We start from the raw sequence: 7,565 nt of genomic DNA on the forward strand, positions 1-7,565 counted from the left end.
GACGTGCAGACAGACAGGCAGGCAGACAGACAGACAGACAGACAGACAGACAGACAGACAGACAAAGACAGGCAGAAAGAAAGAAAAAAAAAAACACAAAAGAGTGTTCCAAGTTTAACTGGCTGAATTGTGCTGACTGCTGACGGCCAGCAGGGGCGCGCTGGGAGGCAGAGACAGAAAAGCTTACAGCACCTGGTATTCCCAGGCGGTCTCCCATCCAAGTACTAACCAGGCCCGACACTGCTTAGCTTCCGAGATCGGACGAGATCGGGCGTGCTCAGTGTGGTATGGCCGTAAGCAATTACTGCCTGACAAAGTCGGCCTCATGATGCTCACGTGGCTCGGGACGTTGCAGGCAGACAGACAGACAGAACAGACAGAACTGACTAACAGACAGGCAGAAAGAAAGAAAGAAAAAAAAAAAAACACCAAAAGAGTGTTCCAAGTTTAACTGGCTGAATTGTGCTGACTGCTGCGGCCAGCAGGGGCGCGCTGGGAGGCAGAGACAGAAAAGCTTACAGGACCTGGTATTCCCAGGCGGTCTCCCATCCAAGTACTAACCAGGCCCGACACTGGCTTAGCTTCCGAGATCGGACGAGATCGGGCGTGCTCAGTGTGGTATGGCCGTAAGCAATTACTGCCTGACAAAGTCGGCCTCATGATGCTCACGTGGCTCGGGACGTGCAGACAGACAGGCAGGCAGGCAGACAGACAGACAGACAGACAGACAGCAGACAGGACAGACAGACAGACAGACAGACAGACAGACAAAACAGACAGGCAGAAAGAAAGAAAAAAAAAACACAAAAGAGTGTTCCAAGTTTAACTGGCTGAATTGTGCTGACTGCTGTGGGCCAGGCAGGGGCGGCGCTGGGGGCAGAGACAGAAAAGCTTACAGCACCTGGTATTCCCAGGCGGTCTCCCATCCAAGTACTAACCAGGCCCGACACTGCTTAGCTTCCGAGATCGGACGAGATCGGGCGTGCTCAGTGTGGTATGGCCGTAAGCCATGAAAGGCTGACCGAATCAACTTTAATCGCCCAGGGACCCGTGCTCTTAGCTGAAGGACTCTCCCCATCCTCTGAAGGACTCTCCCCATCCTCTGAGCTGCCTGACAAGTGCCTGGACACCGGGCACACTCAAAAGGGGGCAGGAGCTGCCTGAAAGGTTGCCTGGCTAAAGGGAACAATCACCTGGCTTCTATTCCAATACTTATCAAAATGACAATATACAGGGACTCAGGCAGAGAGCTAAATGACTCTCCCCATCCTTTAAAGGGGGCAGAAGCTGCCTGAAAGGTGCCTGAGCAATGTGCACGCTCAGCTGGCTTCTATTTAAATACAAAATGACAATATACAGGTGCAGGAAGCTGCCTGAGCTATGTGCACTCTCACCTGGCTTCTATTTAAATCAAAATGACAATATATAGGGACTCAGGGACTCAGGCAGAGAGCTAAATGACTCTATGACTCTCTCCATCCTTTAAAGGGGGCAGGAGCTGCCTGAAACGTGCCTGGCTAAAGGGAACAATCACCTGGCTTCTATTTTTAATCAAAAATGACAATATATAGGACTCCAGGGACTAAGGCAAAACTAAATGACTTTCCCCATCCTTTAAAGGGGCCGAAGCTGCCTGAGCTATGTGCACTCTTACCTGGCTTCTATTTAAATCAAAATGACAATATATAGGGACTCAGGCAGAGAGCTAAATGACTCTCCCCATCCCTGGCTAAAGGGGACACTCACCCTGGCTGAGCACCCCCCCATGGACACTCACCTGGCTGAGCACCCCCCCCCCCCCATGGGACACACCCCCCTGGGAAATATCGACCAGTACCAGTGCGAGTGGTTCTTTCTTTTTCCTGCTCTCATCCACAAGATTTTGCAGGATGTGCAGGTTCTCCGCACACCCGGGTGTGCTTCGAAATCCCCGCTGTCTCGCGTGGATTGCACATGCCTCGGTTAGACGCCCGTTAATTAACCTCGAGAATAGGCGCATTAACATGGAGCCTATTGTGATTGGCCTCCAGTTATTGGGGTCTTCCAGGCTCCGCTGGTCTGCGCATTTAGGTAGCAGAACCGTTCTGGCCGCCTTCACACACTCCGGGACGTAGCCTGCCGCTAGCCAACTGCCATAGAGTTTGGTCAGCTTCTCTCCTTTTGGGTCCCATGCAAGCAGGTCGTCCCTCTTGATACCGTCCACACCTGCTGCTGATTTCCTGTCAGTAGCCTTCAGGTGTGTTATCACTTCGCGGGGGGTAAAGAGGGTGGAGAAATGCTCGTTGTCCGCCCTGCTGTCGGCCTCGAAACCTCCGAGCCCTTGGAAGGCGCCTTCCACTCCCCTCCAACGCTCTTCAAACACCTCGTGTAATTGAGCCATTGGGACGGGGCAGTCGGTCGCTTCTCGCCCTTCCAGGATGTAGCTGGCCAGTTTTGCTGGGTCCAGAAGGGGGCAGAACTGCCTGAAAGGTGCCTGAGCAAAGTGCAAACTCGCCTGGCTTCTATTTAAATAGTTATCAAAATGACAACATCAAGGGACTCAGGCATAGAGCTAAATGACTCTCCCCATCCTTTAAAGTGGGCAGAAGCTGCCTGGAAGGTGCCTGGCTAAAGGGAACTCACCTGGCTGAGCACCCCCCCCATGGACACGCCCCCCTCGGAAATACGGTATCTACTCGCGACTACTCGACTACTACTCTACTCGAAGCCAGTCCTCGACACTCCCCGCACTACCTAGCCCGGACGGCTGAATATTGAGATGGCAAGTCAGCTGCCGGGGCGGTCTCAATATGAAGTCAGGGCGAAGAGGAGTGACTTGAAAAGAAGAGCGAAAAGGAGAAGGAAAAGCAGTCAACTACCTCAAGCGGAAGCAAACCCGCAGGTACAGGAAGTCTGGGATGAGAAGCCGGACCGGCTAAGGCAGCCTCAGGAACATCCTCTGGTGAGGGGTTTGGAGAGGAAGTGGAGGTGGCAGGCTGGCAACCTACTGGAGGCATATACCCATGAAGCGCTTATCCAGAGGGCGCTAACACTGGTGAGCCGAAAGGATAAAGGGGCGGCTAAGGCCATTGAGGAACTAAGGCCATTGAGGAAGCCACAGCGCAGGTGGTTGCAGAAGTTGGTAGGCCGAAGGTGGCTATCAAGAGAGGTGAGGTGGCTGGTGGGCCAGGTCGAAAGTCGAGGGCCAGTGTCAAAAGGAGTGAGGTCCAGAAGGTTCGGGAGATGATGCGAACGGACCCGGTCAGGTTGGCTAGTTACATTTTGGATGGAAGAGAAGCGGCTGAGTGCCCTGTTCCCATGGCTCAGCTGCATGAGGTGTTCGAGGGGCGATGGAAGAGGGTGGAAGGTGCCTTCAGAGACTTGGGCGGATTTGAGGCTGTCTCTAGGGCGAAAAATGAGTATTGTGCGACTCTCTTCTCCCCCCGGGAAGTGGAAACCCACCTTAAGGCAACAGACAAGACATCAGCGGCGGGCGTAGATGGTGTGAAAAGGGATGACTTGCTGACTTGGGATCCGGAAGGAAAGAAGCTAGCGAAATTGTATGGGAGTTGGCTAGCGGCAGGGTATGTCCCGACAGGTGTGAAAACTGCCAGGACGGTGCTGTTGCCTAAGAGCACAGACCAGCAAAGCCTGTTGGATGCTAGCAATTGGTGTCCAATAACAATTGGATCAATGTTAATTCGCTTGTTTTCAAGGTTGCTGAATGGGCGCTTAACGGATGCCTGCGAAATCCACGCGAGGCAAAGAGGGTTCAGGAGCACGCCGGGGTGTGCGGAGAACTTGCACATTTTGCAGAGTTTGGTGGAAGTGTGTAAGAAGGAAAGAAGGCCATTAGCGGTGGTACTTGTTGATGTGGCGAAAGCGTTCGACACAGTGACGCATGACCACCTACTGGCAGTGTTGGGCCAGCGAGGGTTGGATGAGCACGTCATAAAGACAGTGCAGAGCTTGTATAGAGATGGAGTGACAAGGCTGGAAGTCGGAGGGGTCCGATCAGAAGAGATCTCTATGGAGGTTGGCGTCCGTCAGGGGGACCCACTCTCCCCGTTGCTGTTTAACCTGGCAATAGATCCGCTTTTGCATGTGCTAGAGTGCCATGGAAGAGGGGTCAAGATAGCAGGTACTGGGTTAGTTGCAATGGCGTTTGCAGATGACCTAGTCCTGCTAAGTGACTCTTGGGGGAGTATGAATCACAATATTAGCATTCTCAATGACTTTTGCAGGTTAACAGGACTGAAGGTCCATCTGCGGAAGTGCTTTGGATTCATGCTGACCCCGGGGGGAAAGAGAAACAAAATGAAGGTCAATGATTGCCAACCATGGGGGATTGGTGGGGCGTCGATGGAGATGGTGACGAGCGAGAAAACAGTAAAATACTTAGGTATTCAGATCGGGCCATTAAAAGGGATGAAGAAGCCAGACCTGCTAGAAGAACTGAGGGTGGCTTTGGAGAAGGTGGAGGCAGCACCAGTATCGTCCCTGCAGAGAGTCTGGCTGGTAAAGACCTTTGTCGTCCCGAGGATGTTTTACAGGGCGGACCACTGTGAATTCGGGAAGGTCTTGATGGAGTCACTAGACCGGTTGCTAAGGAGGAAGATGAAGGCATGGCTGGGGCTCCCTCGGTCCACATGTAATGGGCTGCTGTACGCAAGGGCGAGAGAGGGCGGTCTTGGGGTGCAGAAGTTTGGCGATATGGTACCTGCGATGCAAGCCAAGCGGTTGTGGAACTTACTGCACTCAGAGGACAGGGTCATTCGTGACATAGCGTGGCACTGTAGGGGGCAAGAGGCGTGGAAGGGCGCGTGGCTCAAAGCGGGGGGAGAGCTGGAGGAGATGCCAGCCCTGGTAAGGATAGTAGGGCGGGACAGAGTGGAGGGTGACCCACAGCCGCTGAAATGGAAAAGGCCCTGTGACTGGCAAGGGCGTGAGTTCCAAAGATGGGCGGACAAGCCGGTTCAGGGGATGGGAATAGCCTGGTTTAGAGACGCACCAGAGTCGAATGCGTGGCTAGGCAACCTCCCTAAACTGCAGCAGAAGTTCTGTACGCAGGCGCTTCTGCTGAGGGCGAATGTGTATCCCACGCGGGAGTTTATGGCGCGGGGCCAAGGGAAGATGAAGGCCAGATGTAGGGGCTGTGATGCAAGATTGGAATCATGCTCGCATATTCTGGGGGTGTGCCGGGTGGTGACGGCGAAGAGAGTGAAGCGTCACAATTTTGTGTGTCAGCGGCTGGCAGTGGAGAGAAGAGTTTTGAGGACAAAACTGGGGTGATGCGCCCAGACTTGGTGTTCTGCAGTGAAGGAAAAGCACTGGTGCTGGACGTCACGATACGGTTTGAGTTAAATGCAAATGTGCTCAAGAAAGCCTGCCGTGACAAGCAGAAGCACTATAGGTCAATAGTGAAGCAGGTGGAGGACTCCATGGGTGTGACGGAGGTGGAAATACACGGGTTTCCAATCGGAGCGAGGGGGCTATGGTATAGACCCAACAGCAAGGTACTGAGGAAGCTGGGACTCAGTAAGCCGGAAGCGCGGGCACTGGCGGAGAGGCTGTGTAAGGGGGCCCTTCGTGGGTCATTGAGCGTGATGAGGGAGTTCCTTCTGTATGAGGAGTAAGTGCTTTATAGTAAAGTTCGCAAGTCAGACAAAGCATTGGCTCTGTTGAGAATGTATGAGTGAGAGAGTTCTGTGGAATAGAATTGATTGGAAAGTAACCGAGTGGAAAAGGATAATGATGGAGGGTGGCGGTAGCCGAGGGAAAAAGGGCCGCAGACCTAAGTGGTCGAAGAAGGAGATCGAGAAGTTAACTGAGATGGAGGCTGAGATGGAGGAGGGGCCATACTCAGTGTATTATAAGAATATTGAGATGGCAAGTCAGCTGCCGGGGCGGTCTCAATATGAAGTCAGGGCGAAGAGGAGTGACTTGAAAAGAAGGGAAAAAAGGAGAAGGAAAAGCAGTCAACTACCTCAAGCGGAAGCAAACCCGCAGGTACAGGAAGTCTGGGATTAGAAGCCGGACCTGCTAAGGCAGCCTCAGGAACATCCTCTGGTGAGGGGTTTGGAGAGGAAGTGTAGGTGTTAGGCTGGCAACCTAGTGGAGGCGTATACCCATGAAGCGCTGTTACGAATCCCCAAAACCAGAAACCATAACACAAAAACGAAGCCACAGTGTTGGGTTTGGTGCACAAAAGTAAACATTTACTACAAAAGAAAGCCCCAAAATCCCGGACAAAACAAGGTGGTTACAAGACTGACAGGAAAAAGGAAAAAGAAAATCTCACGCTTACTGTGCTGGTGGTGTGAACTTGCCTGGCTCCCGTGCCCGACGTACAATTCACGAGACAGGCAAAACAAAAAGTGAGTCTTCCGATGTCCAACTAACTTACCTACCCTCACTAACTACAACTAATAAAGTGCCGAAAATAACTACCCATGTCACAAGAAACCATACCAGGAATATTTGTCAGAAAGGAGAGTTCAAGGGAACGGTATATCGATTATAGTAACGATTGTGTGCCAGCGTCTGTTCTTTTGCGAGGCGAGAGCGAGCGTCCATCTTGGGAACTGCGTGGCTTTTATCCGGGTAGGCCAGTTCCAGTAATTGCATGACCACGCCCAGTCTCCACCTATAGCAAAAAACGCACAGACCAATGCAAGAAGCAAGCAGAACCCCAGGACTATGTAACACCCCCACCCTTAAAGAAAGAAATTGGGGTTTAAACTAAGCATTTCACTCTTCATAAATATTTACAGAAATTGATACATTGTACATACAAAAGTACTCATCCATCATCAGAATTACCTCCCCAAAAAGGCTCAACTGGAGCCAGGAAGGGAAAAAACATTTTTACAGTGCATTTTAAACCACAATTTATTTATATACCCACAACCAACAGGGTTTTTTTTTTTTTTTTTTTTATAATTTTTTTTCTTTTTAAACAATGTACTTACTTATTTTTCTACTATGCACGCAAAAGCGTAATTGAAAATTGAACTAAGCGCGAGAAAGCGCATCTGCCACCACGTTTCCACGGCCCCATATGTGTTGAATGTTAAGGTGGAACCCTGGCAGTAGGAGGCTCCAGCGAGAAGTTAGGGGCAGCCAGCACAGGAGCAGTGATGAGTAAGGCTTTGACGGACTCAAATGCCAACTGGCTTTTCTCTGTCCACACAAACGACCGTTTGGGCCTGAGGAGGTCTGTAAGCGGTGTGGCTACCGCAGAGAAACTCTTACAGAATGACCTGTAGTAACAAATCATTATTACAACAAAAACACGCCAGACGTCACTTGCTGAGGCCGTCAGTGGTCTCCACTTGCGCATCAGGACTCCCTCTCGAATAAAGTAGCCCAGCGGCGCAGACTCAATGTCTTTCTCAGACACCGCGTCAGTAGGTAAGGGAGAGAGAGAAGAGGCGTTCTTCTGTTCGAAAATAAGTTGTTTGCGACTGACAGACTGTTTAGGGACGCACGGAACCAGAGATAGTGGAGCAGACTTCGAGGCTTTTTCCCCACTAGCACGAGACAAAGGATGAGCAATACACGTCTCACTAAGATCAGCGAATTCA

At 51.5% G+C, this 7,565-nt stretch overlaps 3 non-coding genes across 3 annotated transcripts; all 3 read right to left on the bottom strand.

The window, feature by feature from the left end:
• Window positions 1-180: 180 nt before the first annotated feature.
• On the bottom strand, window positions 181-299 carry LOC122131419. Its single transcript, XR_006152085.1, has one exon. It is a non-coding gene; the product is annotated as a 5S ribosomal RNA (ribosomal RNA).
• Window positions 300-512: 213 nt separating this feature from the next.
• Window positions 513-632, bottom strand: LOC122131426. Its single transcript, XR_006152092.1, has one exon. It is a non-coding gene; the product is annotated as a 5S ribosomal RNA (ribosomal RNA).
• A 257-nt stretch (window positions 633-889) lies between these two features.
• Window positions 890-1,008, bottom strand: LOC122131420. Its single transcript, XR_006152086.1, has one exon. It is a non-coding gene; the product is annotated as a 5S ribosomal RNA (ribosomal RNA).
• Window positions 1,009-7,565: the final 6,557 nt, after the last annotated feature.

Source organism: Clupea harengus, unplaced genomic scaffold, assembly GCF_900700415.2.
Source record: "Clupea harengus unplaced genomic scaffold, Ch_v2.0.2, whole genome shotgun sequence".
In the NCBI taxonomy this organism is placed as follows: domain Eukaryota; kingdom Metazoa; phylum Chordata; class Actinopteri; order Clupeiformes; family Clupeidae; genus Clupea; species Clupea harengus.